General features: G+C 45.7%; 1 protein-coding gene across 1 annotated transcript in view; it reads left to right on the top strand.

The window, feature by feature from the left end:
• The first annotated feature begins 10,902 nt into the window (after positions 1-10,902).
• IGFN1 (immunoglobulin-like and fibronectin type III domain containing 1) overlaps positions 10,903-17,474 on the top strand; it is a 28,946-nt gene continuing 22,374 nt past the window's right edge. Inside the window, exons 1-2 of the mRNA XM_040652818.2 lie at positions 10,903-11,084; positions 14,729-14,868. The gene's annotated coding sequence lies outside the window, so the exon portion shown is untranslated. The remainder of the gene's footprint in view (positions 11,085-14,728; positions 14,869-17,474) is intronic.

Here is a 17,474-nt window from a genome sequence, read left to right as displayed (position 1 = left end):
GATCTTGTTTGGAATTCTGAGTAATTTGGATTGATGTTAGCTACTGAAACCAGCCTGCAGAAATCTGTGACTTGTACAGTGGTCTGGCAAGAGACTTCACTGTAACTGGAGGAGAATGTAGGATGAACAATGATCTTGTGGGGCTGTGGACTCCCAGTTTCTGCCTCTTGCTTTGTGGGCAGCAGACAGGTGAGAGAGGTGTAAACCTTCCGTGATAAAGATGGGATCACATCAGGTGCTTGATATCTAAAGGGCAATTTAATTTAGATTATAAACAAACCGAATGGCTTGTAAATATCCTGGAGATGTGTCCTCCTGTAACAAAAAGCATCCTCAGAGTAATTCAGAGAGAAGACACTTCATCTTCAGCCAAATGATTGGATCTTTGTGTTAAGCACAAAATGAAATTTGCTCTCAAAATGCTGTCATAATTATACACTGACAAAAGGGGATGCAAGTGTGTTTGGGCACTGAGCCAGCTTCCTTGAGCTCTCTTTCTACCTCTGGATGGTTTGTTAGACTGGGGAGTAGCAATTCATTTTCTCTTTTTGCTGTTAACTCCCTTGCAACTCAGAGGAAGTAGATTTTGGTGACGTGCCTCAGTTTTTTCAATCAAATAGTACACAGTTGTGCTCCAGGGTTTCTGTGAGGATGACTGAAGAAATCCTTGTGAGGGTCATAAGAACTTCTTGTGAATGCGCTCACAGATCTCAGTGTGAAAGTTCTGATGACCTTAAAACGATATGTAGAAACCTCCTGAACTTCTGAGCATCTGCTAATGAACAAATATTGTCAATCACAGGCAGGAGCAGCTGGTCTGCGTGTAGGCGTTGTCAGAAGATGTGGCTTTCCCAGCATGCAGGACTCTGATAGCCCAGGAGATATGGTGTCAGTACATGTCCTTCAGTCATGCACAGGCAGGCTGGTGTTGTGAAGGTCCCTCTGCCAGGCATGGCCTCCCATGGGATGGGCACAGTGCAGAGAGCAGCCATGAAAGGATAAATGTGGAGCATGGAATTTGGTATTGGTCTCATGGCTCACAGCTGCGGAGCAAGTGCTTGCTTGCACCTTGAAGTGTGACAGTGAGGAGACCTGTAGCATCAACAGCAGTTTCTTTGGCACAGCAAGGGGGGAGCAACCCTGGTATGGCTTGTGTCCTGAATTTGGATTCATGCTTCTCCTTCTTGGTTGTTTTTAAGCATTTCATAGGCTGACTCTGCCCCGGGTGGGGAAGGCATTTGTGTGTAAAGGTACTTGTGAGCAGTCAGTGACAACCTTCTTGCTATCATCCCACTGTTTTGTGTGACATGGGGAAAGAAGGAAATGAACAAAATCAGGCTGAGTGTGATAGATCGTACTTACAGGATGGAGTAACTGTAGCATGCTGTGATCCTCTGCTGTCTGGGTGCTCTGTACCTATCACTGCATTGTGCAGGCTTCCCTGCAAGTTCCCTCTTGAGTTGGCAGGGGATGGAAGTGAAGTACTGCAGTTGGCACTCTTCTGTGTTGCCTGTCTTGTTTAACTATCTGGGTTTCCTTTTACAACAAGGTTACCTACCTCCTTGTCCAAGGGAAGCCAGTGCATGTAATCTCTTTGGTTTCAGCAAAGCTTTTGATAGAGTTTCTCATGATATCCTTTCAGGCAAAATGTCCAGCATGCAGCTAGACAAATACATACTGAACAACTGGCTGATAAGTTGGGCACAAAGGGTTGTAGTAAATGGGGTTATGTCAAGCTAGCAGATAGGCACCAGTGGGACTCTGCAGGGCTCCATTCCGGGGCCAGTTCAGTATTGTTATAGATATTGTGCATACAGAAGCTGAATTAATGCTAAATAAGTCTGCAAATGATACTAAATTGGGAGGAGCTGTTGACCCCCTTGGGGATGGACAGTAGACCTGACAAAAACTGTAGAGGCAGTTTGTTACCAGCTGTAGTGGGCTACTTCAATTTATGATCAATTGTAGGGACATATTACAGTCACGTTATGTTGCTGCCTGTCAGCCCAGCTGTGCTGAGGTTAACCCAAACTGCTGGACCTCCAGCTGCTCTTCTGGGGGACTCCTATCCGTGAGGGATTGCCTGTGGTGTGGGATTTCCTTGTACGTGACTCCATCAGGTTAGACTTACTCCCTATGAGCCCAGTGACACTTTTGTTAGAAAATAGTCCATCCTGTCTAGATTCATATTTTTGTTGCTAATTTTGGAGGTAATAAGACACCATCGTGGCAGGCATTGCTCTCCTCATGTATGTAGGTTGTATTAAAAATAGACTTTTAAAAAGGGCCCAAGAAATTATTTTTTAAATGGTCCTGGATCTTTGTCAAGAGGGCTCTACGCTGCTCCTCCCCCAGCATTCCTCTCTCTCAGGAGTGCTGCTTCCTCTCTGCCTTTTGGGTTTGCCTTGTTTGCTGCCATGGATATTATTTCTCATATTACGTTTCACCTTTGCAAGTCCCACTGAACAGGACAATTCCTTGTCCTGCTGAGACTGGCACAGGAGGGGATAATGTTGCTGACAGATTGGAGAGCAGGTTATTCCATAGCTGTCAAGAAGCCATGGTGCCTCTCTTCTGCTTGGAAGGGAGGACAGAAGGGCCTGGTATAGTGGCAATGCTAAGTCACAGCTTGAAGCAGTGATTGAACACCTATGGACACATGAGTGAGCTGCACTGCTGGGACTTGCAAACCATGGATGCTTGGGTGTCACAGCTTAAGGACGTAAAGCTGTTAAAAGGCATCCAAAGGACAGCTGTCAAGTTGGTAAAGGATCTGGGGGGGAAAAGGGTATGATGTGGGAGCTTGCTGGAAGTGCTGGAGTTCAGATGAGGTAGGAGAGATGGAGGAACGTCAGTATGCTATGGAGAGGGCTCTGGATTGATCAGTGATCTCCAGACTGCCCCAGCCTTGCAGGCCCAGGCCCTCAACTTCCTAGTGATGTGTCTTCCTACAGCTAGCTCCCTCCAAAGGTCTGCCTCAGCCTAGCAGACTTCTGCTGGGTGGCACTGTAGATCCCCTGTTTCTTTCCCAGTTGGTCCTATTTATAGATTTCAAATGATGGCAGCTGGGAGAAGTGAGACATGTGAAGTATGATGGACTCTCACCAATAAGGCAGGGTATTTATTGGAGCTGAAGCCTTATGCAAATGACAACAGTACAAGGAACTCTGCACATGTGTTGGGGGTTGTCATTTCCAGGACGTTGGGCCTGTCATTCAGTACAGAGCAAACAAAACATTGTTAGAATGGAAGGAGGGATTTCTGCCTGAATAAATTATACCCAGTTATCACCACCTAGATAGCAGTCAACGCCAGGAACTTTCTCCTGAGGGTTAAGATAACATCTCTCCCTTCGTGTTTTGTTAGCAGTCTGATCTCCCAGAGCAGTATCGTTTGCCTTTCCGTGCAGGGCAAGCTGAGGGAATGCCAACTCAGCCACATCTCCCAAGTGGTTTAAAACCTACAGAGGATGTTTCCATCATTGCTACCAGTATTTCTGTTGTCACTGGATGTGATGATGCTGGAAGTTCAATTGGGCTTTCAAATGTGCATGGGCAGCATATGGTTGCTGTAGGAACTATGGTTACCAATGTTAAATGAAATCATCTGACCTGGTCTTGAAAGGGACAGTGTACACCTGGGATTTATCCTGAATTGCTGCCTTGGATTGGAGCACTTAGTGTGATGCTCTCTCATTAGTTCTCTTTTGTGTGTGCAATCCTAGGAGCCAGCAAATGGGCTCAGAGCCAACAGGTGCAGACAGGGGTTAGTGCTCCAGCCAGCCTCAGCTTTCTTTAAGTGCAATGCTGTAGCCCTGGTGTTGGGCAGATGGAAGGGAAAGAGCCCTGAGGAAGCAGAGGGGAGAGCAGGTATGTGGCCTTTCTCTGCAGCCTCCTCCCACTGCAAAGGTGTTTATCCTATTGACAAGCACTGTGGTCCTTTCATAACTGCTGCATTAGCAGAGGATCAAGTAGCACTTAATGGGAGCAGACTCCCTCCTAAAGTGTGATTGAAAAGGTCACTGAGGTGGAAGGGGAGAATATCTGAAGCAGGCTGACATAAGCCTTGGCTTCTGATTGACAACAGGTGTATAATTGATGGGCTGCCCTCTCCTCCTTCCATGTATTGACTCAATGTTTTGCAGCGGCGCCGTAGAGCATCTGCTGAGCTCAGTGGGTGGCAGACAAGGGAACACAGCCCGGCTGCAGGATTCAGGGAAGGGGTGATCTGAGGCCAAGTTTTTCCTTCTGAATTAGCAAAAGCAAGGAAATCAGGCAAGTTGTGAATGAAGCTTTCTCATGCAGCTGCCCAAAGCTGAATAGGTAGGCTCACCACAACTGAGCTCTTCTATTTTGGCACAATAAATAGTTATATTACTCAGGGCTGCCGGTTTTGCTGGATTCTTCTCTCCCTTCTGCTGGACCTCCAGTAGATTTGCTAAAATGAAGTTACTGAGTCAGATTATGTATGTTTTTAACATCCCCAGTTTGGCCAAGCCAGCAGGAATCTTATTACTGCCCTTGAGGTTACGAGCACGTACTGATTGCTTTAAGTGTCTTCTTACCCTACTCTCTTGCTGCTTTTGGTGTTCCATCTGTCTTATATGGTTTCATTTCGGAGAACGCAGAGCATTCAATCCAAGCCAAACTGCTGATGACAAGCTAATTAAAGATCTAGCAAGAGAGGAGGACTTTAATGAGGGAGAAGTGGGAGGAAAGGCAATTTGCCAAGGCTGTGCTGTGACACTCTTGCTTAGGAGAGCTGATTGTGTGTTGTAATTGATGGTTCAGGAGAGCTGTTCAGTACATGGACTGTAAGGCAAAGGAACAGAGATGTCTTTTTGTGGCATATCCTGAAATGCTGTGATGGGATCACAACATCCAAGGACCAGTTCTTCCTCTGTATTGCCAAATAAACAGTTTTACCATGCAGGTGCCCTGCAACCTATCCTCTCAGTTCCTAAAATTCCTCTCCCCAGGGTGATTATTTCCTGATTCTTGACACTTGTTTGGATGGACAGGCACACTAACCATTTACACAGCCACTGGAACTGCAAGCTTTTATGCTTACCTATATAAAGAGGTGTTAAAACTGGCTATGTGGAATTTACAGTCTGCAGCAGGAGATCCAGCCCCCTGGACACAGCATGTTGGAGCCCAGTCTGCTGTCAGCCCAATTGTCAGTTGGATGCCAAAGGAGTTGGACTGGATATACTTTGGGTCACAGCTTTCTGCATTCTTGATCACAAGTCAGCAGAGTCATGAGTCTTAAGACAACTGCTGTTCTTCTTAGGCACTCAGCAGACCTTAATAAAGTGCTCTTATGTGCTCATATACAAATACATGCACGCACACGTGCATGTTGAATGATGGCTGAATCATCACTATTGACTGGTAGAGAAGAAGACATGGACATAGAACTGACATTTTTGTGTAGATGAAACAGTAATCTGTGATTTCTACCGAAGAGATGTGGAGGTATTTCTGGTAGGGAAGAACTGGCACCCCCTGTTTGAAGGGCTTTGATGGCAGGGGTGTTAGTGACACTCACTTTCTGTATACTGTTGCCTTGTTAACTCAAATGAGTGTTTTGTGTTACTTAAAGCTTTTTTAAATTGTTCTGCTGCTGGTTAGATATGTCAATGCATACAGTTCAGTATAGTTTGGCTACTGAAGGAGAATGCACTGGAATAGGGATAACAAATTGCTCTAACAACTGCATAGCAAGTCACTCCCACCTGGCATTTACTGCAGCCAACAGTTTCCAAGTTTAGTGTCTCCTGGCCATTTGTCTTCCCAGACTTGAATACTGACCTGTTCTGCAAGGCAAAATGTTTACAAGAAGGTAGAGCTAAGTCAGAGTCCTCTCTGTGGGTAGCTCTTCTGTCCAGCCCTCAGCTTGCCATTCTTCAGGTCTGATTTGAATCTTGTAGTTGAATGTTTGTAGGGACAACATGCTGCTTACAGTGAACAAACAGGAACAGGATCTGGGGCCCTGTTGGAAGGGACACAGAAGTCATAGTGGATACCACGTTGAATATAAACCATCTGTGGTGTGCTCATGATGAAGCTAACTGCATCCTGGGCTAAATCAAGAGTATGGTCAGTAGAAGTGGGGTGGTTATAGAGATTATAGGGCTAAATGCTTCTTGGAGATGCCACTTGAAGCAGGCAGTGGTCACAGGTTAGTTCAGGAGTTCAGGTCTAGGCAGCTGATACAAGTTGGGGGCAGGTCATCCGAGGGGGTGAGAGTCTGTCTCTGGGGGAGAGTATGCTCAGTGGACAAAGCCACAGCTGCTCCAATATGGGGTTTAAGGGGGTCCTGCTGAGGCCCATTTCGCTGATTGCTCTGTGATGCAATGACCATCAGTGGCCCAGCTGCCTGGTTAGGTGACTTTCAGGTTCACCAGGGGTTCACTTTGTACCTGAGTCTTGTATGAGTGCTGTGACCTTCCCTCTACAGAACAATGGTTAGAACCATCTGATAGAGAAAATAGTAAATCCTTTTTCCTAACTACAGCAGAGAGCACTGCAGCACTTGGCTGCTTTGGAAACTCTCACAGCTTTCCTGCCACCTTCTGACCAGGTCAGCATGGCTGGATTCCTGGGACCTGTGAAACATGTAAGAAACTGCTAGAACTACTGAAGTCTAGAAGAGTCCTCAGTACTTTGAGACTTATAAAGGCAAAGTGGGACCATCCCTCTCCTTTTACCCTCTGGTTGAGCTCAGAAATCAGCTGACATAGTTAAGCTGACAGTCATTAAATTTATGTGTCCTTTGCTTCTGTCATTCTGTCCTCCTGCCTGATCCCGCAATTTGGGTCTTTTGACCTTTGTGGCATGTAGCAAAGCCAGTGTATCTTGGCCTCTGCCTCAGACGCCTGTGGCTTGTTGTTTAAGGAAGTTTATTTCTCAAGGATATAGTCATAAGTCAGCAATGTGTATGTTCTATTTTTGTAGACATACCTAGAGAGTCAGGAAGGAGGCCAAAACCCTTCCAGAGAGGATGGGCAGCGGATCTCAATGTTCTTATCAATGAGATGTAAGTTCACAAACTACGAAGGAGTTACAAACTGTAGGTCAGGGTGAGTAAGGAAAGAAGACAGGAAAAACAAACGTGCCTGCATGATGAGATGACCCCAGAGGAAGACAATGATAAATAGCTAGGTAGGCACTTTGGGAAGAAAAAGCTGAAATTGTAGGGTAGATGTGCAGGACAAAAAACTAAAGCTATTTTAAAACAGTATGTAGTCTCAATATAAACAAAGCTCAAATATTGTCTTCCTAGTCCTGAAGGTGAGCAGCAGCCATTACTGATTTGACTGCTCTGTACTTTTTAGAATGCTTTCTGTGCCCTTCTGGGCTGATAGGCATCTTGTTCTCTGTGCTAGGTTGTCCATCCTGCATCAGCAACTTCCTGCTCTGCTGCTGCATTGGGGTGGGACCCAATTTCCTGACTACTGCCTTGAAAGGAGTGATAAAGATGGCCAGGAGGAACATCTTGCTTATTCATTCTTTCTCCCTGTGATGAATGAGAAATTGTCAGTGTGACCCAGCTGGCCCTGGGAACCAAGGGGGGGGTCCAAAATTCTAATGACACTGAGGAATGAAGGCCAACCCTCTCGGATTATAAGCATGTGAGCTTTTCCCTCTTCTTTCTTCCAATATAGGCAGCTCTGCCCCTGTATGGTCACTCTGGGAAGAATAACACCTTCGTTCTGTTTAAAACCTCTTCAGAGCAGACACACCACTTACTGGGTAAAAAGAGGTAAGTGGTGAGCCCAAAATAGGACTTGCCTGAAAAATGAGCTGAATGAAATAGAAAGCACATGAATGGCCGTGAGGATGTCCTGTTTGCTGTCATGGGCATAGACAGCTCTGAAGCATGTGTGGCTCTGAAATCTGTCACTCAAAGAGATTGACAAGGACACATTGGTTTGGTAAAGTCCAAACTGCACACAATTTGCTTGCCATTCAGCTTGCCCCAGGGCAACAGACCGGCTCCCTCTAAATGCAGGGTTACTCAGGGCCTTCATCTGGGTCTTGTTTCCTCCTGCTCAGCTTCTGGCACTGGTATTGTCTGCCCAGCCATCCCAGAAGACAGCCCTCCCTCATCAGTCACCCGTTCTGACACAGGATCTGTCTCTGACACCCATTCCGCCTTTCCTCCCTTCTCCTAGCCTTGCCTTGGTATATCAGCACCCCTGACATTATGCAGCCCATGTGAGTGATGCATCTATCCATCCGTCTGCCATGAAAAGTGACCTGCTCACTATGTCCCTCCACCCTTCAGTCGGGCAGGAGTCTGCCTGTCTATCTGACTGCAGGCACAGTAGTACTTTGAGGCAGAAAATACAGAGAACATGTGACACCAGAGGCAACACATTAAAAGTAGCTCACGGAGGCTGTCAGAGGACCAAACTGTAAAGTGGGTTGCATGGTACAGTAACATAGTTCCTATTCAGACACTATCCTATTCAGGTCACTGTCATATGGGAGAATGAATGAGGAAACTGGTTGCCACGTGGTGTTTGGGGGTTAAAAGCTCAGCTTTTATCATTCGTGATGCAGCATGGTCCCTCACAAGGCTAGTGAGAACTCCCAGCTGTGAGCCAAGGCAGTGTTATGGGGTGATATCAGAACTGCTTTGGGCCTGCACCCAAGAAAACATTTGTAGGCTGGGTGCTTACTGTCTTACTTAGCGTCATCTGCCCTGTTTTGTGCCTGCACATGGGAGCTCAGGTTACCCAGAGAGCAAACAGAGCTTGGAAGGGCACATGTCTGTTTGGTGGTGGTGCTCGGCCAGGTGAGCTGTCCTGGTCTCCTTAGCCACAAGCAGACAGTAATTCCCTTTGAAGGAGTCTGGAAGAGGTGAATTAGAAATGCAGTTTGGTTATCTCTGCTGGTTAGGTTTTGGCCAGTTTCTTGTACGTGGCTGAGTGCTTGGCACATCCTCACGTTTTCCTGCTGCTTCCTACGATGCAATAATTGATCCAGTGTGTGCAGGTGGCAGAGAGGTGGGAAAAGGGACATGCAATAGTTGTATAACTATCTTTTGTGACCAAGTCTGCTTCCTTGACTCCATTCTCCTTGAGCATAAAGCTTGAGAAGAGCACAGGATAGACAGTATTCTTTTTCACAGCAAAGGTTCCAGGTTCCCAGACTTCATGCTCAGGTTGTACATTTGTGTTTTACCCTCATTTTTATTACTTTATGCTGTCGGTTCAGCTCCTAACAGGCAGTTAAATTACTGAGTTGCAAACATAAAAGTGCAGAGGGCCAGAGCTGGCTGTGCTTTAGGGTAATACTCTGTGGGTGAGCAATAAAATCTGTCTACGTCGTAAATAAACCTGAATAGCTTATTTTGGCAAAGAATTCTCATTCCTGACAAATGCAATTTTCAGACAGCCAATTACCACTTGCTAATCTAGGATGAAATACTGTTGGAATCTGACATCCCAGGTCAGCTCAGACACAGCGTTTGGTGGATTTCCAGTGGAGTCTTCTCTCACATGTGTGATAGGAAATAATCTTTATGAGGGCTGTCAAAGGGAAGGGAATGCCCAGGCTTACAAATCACTGAAGCGAGTTATGGGAAAGGGATGTGTCAGGATTGCTAAGTAAAGCATGTTACATAAGGCTGCCCGTTAAGTTTCTGAGGTCTATTAAGTGAGTTTATCAGGCGGATTTTACCATCTCCTGTATTTATCCTCTTTTTGAAGCAGAGGTTCTTGTTCTTCTGCAGCAGGACCTTCTGCATTTGCTGCCTAAATATGCATAAAGGTGTATCAGTGTGATTGTTTGGGATGCATCACTTGCCACTTTAAAGTCTCAAATCTGTTACTCTTTTCTCAGCAGGTTGTGGGCTGTCACAAGCTCACACCAACAGGAAGGTTCTTAGCTATTGAGGGAAGGGTAGGAGATCCTCGTTTCAGCTGGCTGCTGTGGTGCCAGGGAACAGAGAATCCAACCTCAGAGAACTAATTTCTTCAAAGTTAAAGAGTTAAGGAATGCTAACTCCACTTGAGTTATCTGATTTCTTGGAAAATACACAAAAATGCAGACCTATTGTCTTCCTGCCAGTTTATCCTGGTGCACCTCTTCCCATGCTTTCTTTACAATTAATTCCTGACCCATGCTCTGACCCATTTGTCTACGTTAGATCCAGGTATAAATGTCTCCTACCAGAGGAAACCTTTGCTGATAAGCAGGACCTGGTGTGCATCTGATTTCTGTTTCCAGCCTGGCTGAATAATTCCTTATCCTCAGTGAATGTCTCCTAGATAGCTGCTGCTCTGAAGGGATGTACACAGGTATGTGGGTAGCAGCCACCCAGCAGGGGTAGTGGAGGCTGCTGTCAGCCACCTCACAGGGGCTCAGGCTCATGCTTTTCACCTGCAAGCTCCTAAATTCACATGAGCAGGTGAGCTGGTGCTGGAAGCACACTCAGTCCTTCTCTTTTATCCATAATACCAACTCTAAAGAATTCTTTCAAAAAGGAGCTTTTTTTTTTTTTGAGACTTATCCTTAAATGTGCTCAGCCACTCTCTAACTAAATCTCAGTGTATCTGATTAATTAGTAACCTTAATTATTCTTGAGATTGGTTTCAAAGCAATGAAGCTGCGGTTTCGTTCAGAACATTCAGGGCTGTTCAGTTGTATGAAAGCTTTTAATGAATTGCTGTGAGGAGGAATTGCAATCTGCAGGAAAAGCAGAGCTTCAGCTGACTTGTGAAATATTGCAGAATTATGTTTATTAATGCCAGATTTGTGCAGCACCATTACTGATATGGACTGAAATAACAACGAATAGGAGGCAGGTGCCTCGGGTTCCCATTAAAAAAAAAAAAAAAAGATCTGGATGTCTGGCAGGATAACAGCTCTGTGACAGCCTGCACCTACCAGAGGGGGGAGAGATTAAGTGTGAGAGGGAGAGAGGCAGAAGGCGAGACAGAGAGCGGCTGAGGAGGATCCCAGGGACCCAGTACTGATCCTACAGCTGAGCACTGACTGCAGTAGGGACGCAGGAGCTGCAGCTTCACCAGCACACTGAGGAGAAGGGGACCTTTTGGAAGACGTGTGCAGGTGAGGGCTGTGTGCCTATTGCACGTGAGTAGCTGGGTTTGCTGTGAGCTGAAGGCTTGTTGGAGCTCCTTGAGATCCCCTTCAGGAGGGGGGATCAGTGGGAGAGGCAGACCCTGTTCGGTTCATGCCCACATGGAGGGGAGCTGTGAGCCCTTTGTATCACTGCAGTTCCTGGGGCAAACAGAGGTTGAAGGGGGGAGAAACAGTCACTCCTTCCATCATGGTTATTTCTTTCTATTTGGATTACTTCTCTGTTGGATGCTGCCATGATTTTTTAGCTCTGGATAAGACTTATTTTGTTCTGATCTTTTCCGTCTGGATAAGGAGAGGATTTGACAGAGGACAGTCTTCAGAAGGAACAGGGCTGTGTTCACAGCAATGGGAACCTCTGGCACTTTTGTGGGTGCTCAGCATTGACTTCTGCAGGCAAAGGTCAGGCAGAGCACCACAGGAACAATGCTGAGATGTATGTCATGTTGAAATAATATGTATGTATGTTGAAATGTATGTTTGTGCATCATACAAGGAAAGTGAGAAGGCTGCACGTGCTGCAGCCTCGTGAAGTTTCACAGAGATTTTCTGTATCAGCTATTTCACTAACAGACTTCCAGGGTATGGTATATTAAATAATTTGTGGTGTGAAGACTGAGCTTTCTTTAACCTGTGGCCATTGGTAGGTTGGGCAAACAAATCAGAAGAGGGGTATTTGTTATCTGTTCTAGTTCGAAGTGTGGGGGAACAAGCCACATACTTTGAATCCCTTGCAGCATCTGGATGTGCACGACTCCCACCGAGGCTTTCAATACTTGGTGTATTTATTTGAGAGCAAATATTGAGTCCAGAAGGCACTCATACACCTGATGCAGGGTGGTAAAAAAATAAATGCTGTTTCCTGGTCTACCTGGGTCCTGGCCTCATCTGACAGAAAGGATGTGCTAAACTTCATGTGTACGTGACCAGCAAGAGCAGTACTGTCAGAATCACTTGACTGAATGTACATAGGGCTGCAGGTAACTAGTTGCCTTCACTGAATTTAGACCTTTATTCCATTTTCTTTGCCCTTCCTTGAATGTATACAACTTTTTCTCACTGCTGTTATGTCAAAGTAGAATTTGAACCTGACTTCTGAATTTTGCATACCATGACTTGTTGCTTATCCCTAAGTATTTCCGTCCCAAGGCCTCCCTGTGATCCCCTTGACTTTCAGTGGAGGGGAGCAACTACCTGTGCTGCAGAGGAGTGCTGTGGCTTGGCCAAGTGGAGTGTGAGACTGGCTTTCAACCCTGTCTGTCTGTTGGTGTATGGGGAGAACATAGCCGGCTTTTTGGACCCACCAGGTCTTGTTTTCTTCACTTCTTGCTCTGCCTGAGCTGTGCAGTGGGCACAAATAGTCTCTAGGAAGAGCTGTTTCAGTCATCACCACTCAGAATTGGTAGATTTCATACTGATACGCTGGAGAGGACAGGAATTAAAGGAAAAACAGAAAATTGGAAGAATTGTGTTTCTAATATCCTTTTAAATTCAGTCCTGGAATATCTGTCCTGCAGCTGTTGCCTCTTCGATGCTTCTTCACTGCCCTGTGTCAGGGGAATGAGTTTGCTTCCATGGAAATGCATCCTGTTTGCATTGCAGGCAGTGGGAGCTGCTGAGTGTTGCAGGTTTTCAGCAGGATGCAGTAGATTCACTGCTGGCATGCAGGGGTTAACAGAACTTTTGGGTGGGCGGGTTGAAAACAAGCTGTGAAATGGAAGAAGGTCAGCCTCTTGGAGGGGTTTGCTCAGTCGCAGTTGGTTTTAGGTTATCAGTCTGTCTGTAGGAGAGGTCTCCCTTCCCTCCCCCCACTCAGTAAAACTTATGTAAACCAGGGCTGGAAGTAAGGCAGAGCTCCATAGTGTAATGTCTAGGTCCAGAGAGGCAGGCAGAACTGTAACTCTTCTGGTCATTGCTAGAATCAGCTATCTAGCTAGTGGTACAAGCTGACTGCAGGAGCTAAAGGCAACTTGCTGCTAAATGCCAATGGCAGCGCAGTGTTCAGTATGGATCGAATCACTGGGAAGGGAGCATTCATGGGATGGGGAGCTGCAACCAGCCCTGGGGCTCTGGGTGGCTTTGGGGCACTCCTTGGGCTCACTCTGCAAGCAGAAGGCTATTGCTGAAGCTGACAAGATCTGCGTTTGTGTTTCAGTAAAAACCAATATGTGCTTATTCCAGGAGTGTTCCCATAGTTTACATGAAAAGTTACTGTCTTTAGACACTTGTGTAGTGACTGGCTTTATTAAAGGTGCTTAGTGCTCAGACTGCAGTGTCTGATCAACAGTGATGCAACTGCTGCTCTGTGCCAGTGAGATGAATGTCAAAGGAAGGATTCTTGGGATGGTCATGGGTCAAAGTCAGTGGAGGAGGGGGCTTTAGGAAACCCACTATAACACTGCTGGAAAGTGCAGTCTGCTGTGGTTTCTCCTGTATGTTCACCCCCATTAACTCTAGATTTTAGAACTGTAATCTGGTAGGACATCAAAGGAAAACTTTATTCTGGTTTTCGTAGGTTTGCAGTATGCAAATCATAGGCATCGTGATAAAGATACTTCCATTGCTAACTGCTGGAGCTAGCCCTTCATCTCAGAGCTGAGCATGAAGTTTTAATGTTGAGTGTTATCAATTTAAAGTAATACATGGTACACAGTGCAAAGGGAAAAAAAAATTGTGTTCAGACAGGAGTGAATGAAAGGGGAACCCCAGACTGAGCAGCCCTGGTCATGTGTTGTGCTGCTGGGGTGGATTTCAGTCACAGATTGGCCAACTCTCCAGGCACAGCCAGCTATGTGGAGGAACCTTTGCTCCCAAGCTGGCTTTCTGGTGGAGGAAAGAAGGTTCTCATTTTGCAAGGGTAGATTGGAAGCAGAAGGTTTTGGGGTGCAATGTGCTGCCCTTATGTTGCCGTGGTAAACCTGCCCGTGGGAATAAGTGGCCTTGTTGCTGCTTATGGGAATGGGGATCAGTCTGTGGCTGCACTGGAAGTCAAGGCTGCAAAGGGAAGCGTCTGCTTTGCCTACAGCAGTGAAACCGTTGCAGAAGGGACTGTTTCCTTCAGGCCTCTCAGTTGTCTGGTCTGTGTTATTCCATTATGGAGACCAAGCCCAGACTTGGTTGCCCAATTAACAGGTGCCAGAAATCCACTAGTTCTCTCCTAAGGAATTATGAGCTTTCCTAAGGACTTGTGACCACTGAGAACCAATCTACTGGTGTGTCCTACAAAACTTGGATGTATGCCATGTCCCTTCCTTATCCAAACTATGGATCCCCACAAATGTTTGTACCTTGAGACACAAAGTCTTGACCCAAGTGGCACTTGGAAATCCAGCATTGCCTTGACTGATGGTCGCATCTGACCATGCTGGCTAGCTGCCGTGTTTGAGGCTTGCCAAAGGCACTGGGTTCAAGCATGCTTCCCATGCTGCACTGGGAACCAAGGGTGTAATGATCCTATAACCACAGACAGTGCCCTATAGAGACATCCTGGTGAGTGCAGGCTTGGCTTCCAGGAGAGTGGAGAGGTGAGAAAGAATCAGAACGTATTGTTTCTTTTGGTATTTCTTAGTGATGTTTAGAACAGACTAATAAGGGATGTGGCTTCTTCCATACAGATTGCTGATATCTGTGACCAGGAGACCTCTTGAACTGCTATGAAGAGCTCTGTGATCTGAGGCAACAGACAAACAGCTGTGGTCCTGGGAGGTGCAGAATTGAATTAAAGCAGGATCAGCTCAGAAGCTCAACCTCTAAGGTAGTGAGTTTGGTCATGCCACTTCTGAGATATATGGCGGGGGTGATACAGAGCTGGGAGAATGAGATGCAGCCATCGCTGTCATGGTGGACCCTGCTCTGTGATGCTGTTGTCTGAAAATAGTAAATGTACTGGGAAGAGCGGTGTCCTACAGTGTGCACTGATTTCCCTGGTAAGATGGCAGGCTGTTGGAGTTCTGGAGCACCATGTGACATAGGTATGCTATGGTTTCTGATCTTGGAGACATTATTTCTTGTGATGGCAAGGAGGGGGTACATTGCCTTTTCTTCTGGATGTTTAGTAAAAGTGAGGTATTTGCTCTGTAATTCTTGTAAATTTATTGACCATGTGAAAATGCATGTCTGTTATGAAATAATTTATGGATATATTGTGAATACTGGAAGGAACAGACTGACTTGTGCTTGAGTTGTCATCCCATGCCTGCTTCATCCAAGTGGCAGAACTTCAGTGTCCTGTTCACAGCTATCAGGGCGTCATTGTTCTAATTCATGCAGATAATACAGATGGTGTATGATTAGTATTTTGTACCAATGTTTCACAAGTACACAGCTATGGGGTATCTGGTCTATGTAAATTGTGGGCAGCGTGAGCCATCACGTTATATTTGTAATCCTTGAGGCAGGAGAGAAGATGGAGTCAAATATAGATTTACTGGAGGAATAAGTCACACAGAATCTGATCCATGGGCGTTCCTCTTCACTCTACACAAGACCTCCATTCATCACTGGAGAACTTGTGACCTGCTCAGAAATTCTCATGAAGTCATTGCTTCTACAGATATTGGCCTTCAGTTTTGTGGTTTTAACAAAGTATGAGATTTTTCTTCAAAAATCTTTTGAAATAGGAGGACTCGAGTTGAAAATAGTGCTCAAAGTTAACAAACAATACAAGCCCATCCAAAGCTGAAAGAGAAGTTTAAGTGGGAGATCCTTCTTAATGAGTGTCTGGATCTGCTAGTGCAAAGTTCTGGAATTTGAGACTGAACACACAACAGTTTGGTGCTTAGATCACTCACTTTGTTGGGGGTCTCTTGTTTTTTATATGAATTACAAAGAGAAATAGAAACATAAAATGGCTTATGTTGAATGGGACCTTAAAGATCATCTATTTCCAATCCTGCTGCCATGGGCAGGGTTGCCAACCAGCAGACCAGGCTGCCCAGGGCCCCAGCCAACCTGGCTTTGAACACCTCCAAGGATGGAGCATTCACAGCTTCTCCATACAATGTGTTCCAGTGCCTCACTGCTCTCTGAATAAAGAATGCTGTGTCTGTTACTAATTATTTTTTATAATGGTCTGCATTAATGGCTTTGTACCATGTGTGTACTGTGCTTGCACCGATGTCTGTGGTCCATCCTATGCCCCTGGATCCATTCCATGTGCATCATTCCCTTGCTGCCTATCACTTCTCTTGGAGTTTACCTAATTTTGTTCACCAGTCTCTGCCAGGAATTATGTCACCTCTTTGCTGTGTCTCCCACTGTCTGGAGCTCATAAATAACTACTTGTGATACTACCAGTACAGCTAAATCCTGGGACTCCCAGATGTTTTGGTTATTCACTTAGCTGATACATGACCCTATCACAAGTGCCCGGTCAAGTGCAGAGGGGATGGGCCCTTGAGTTAGCTCATCTTGTCAGATTGATGGGCAGACAGGATGGAAGGCAGACCTCCCATCAGCCTAGCTGGTTTGTTTTGCTGATTTAAAAATATTGTCAGTAGCCAAGGGCTTACTATTGCCCTATTGGGAGCAACGGAAGCTTTGTTGGTGTCTCTGCAGCTGAAAACCACATGGCTTTCTGCAAAGGGCACCAAATAGCCAGGTCTTGGCTATCTAAATGTGGCTAGCGCGTGATGATGAGATACTTCCCAAAGAATGGAGAGTGTTGAGCTACTTCCAGCATTAGCCCTGCTGTGCCAGGATTGGTGCTGAGCAGTGTTTCGTACAGGGGGGTAGATTGCCCTTTGGAAGTATTTGGCTGCCTGTTTTGAGTAAATAGCAACATCAGTGATCATATTAGTCTGGAGAGCTGTAGTGCAGGCAGCTGTGAGTGGAGATACGAATTCCAACGTGGCAATTTTTGAAAGGCTTTTGCTGTCTTTCATTTCTTTTAAAAGTTCTGTGATTTCCATATACCACAGGTGAACCCTAGTGAAGGTAAAGCAAGGCTGTCCATGTAATAAGGGAGCTGAAATCTTACAGATAAGCAGGACAGGTTCCTAAGGCTTCTGTGCCAGCTGATATGGCATTTTCAAGTGCACATTTTAACACGGAAGGCATGAGAAAATGTGATGTAGTTGGATTAATTACACTGAAGGAATGTTCTCTTGCATATTCCAGCACTGTTATTTTAACTGTGCAGTCAATGTGTGGTATTAAGATGTTTCACTCTCGCTCTCCAGAAGACAAGAATTCACAGGAGTGTGAGGACTCACAGCAGCTTATCTTTAATCCATGTGAATTTCTGAAATATTTAAGGTCCAGTAAACTCACCAGTTTACACATAAAGTTTCTCAGTGGCTTTGGACCTGAGGATCGTGTTCATGTTTCAGTATAGATGCTTGTCAGAGCTGCCTAATGTGG

The sequence above is a fragment of the Gallus gallus genome, chromosome 26, assembly GCF_016699485.2.
Source record: "Gallus gallus isolate bGalGal1 chromosome 26, bGalGal1.mat.broiler.GRCg7b, whole genome shotgun sequence".
Lineage (NCBI taxonomy): Eukaryota > Metazoa > Chordata > Aves > Galliformes > Phasianidae > Gallus > Gallus gallus.
The sequence above is the reverse complement of the archived record's forward strand: the minus strand, read 5'-3'. Positions and strand labels throughout refer to the sequence as shown.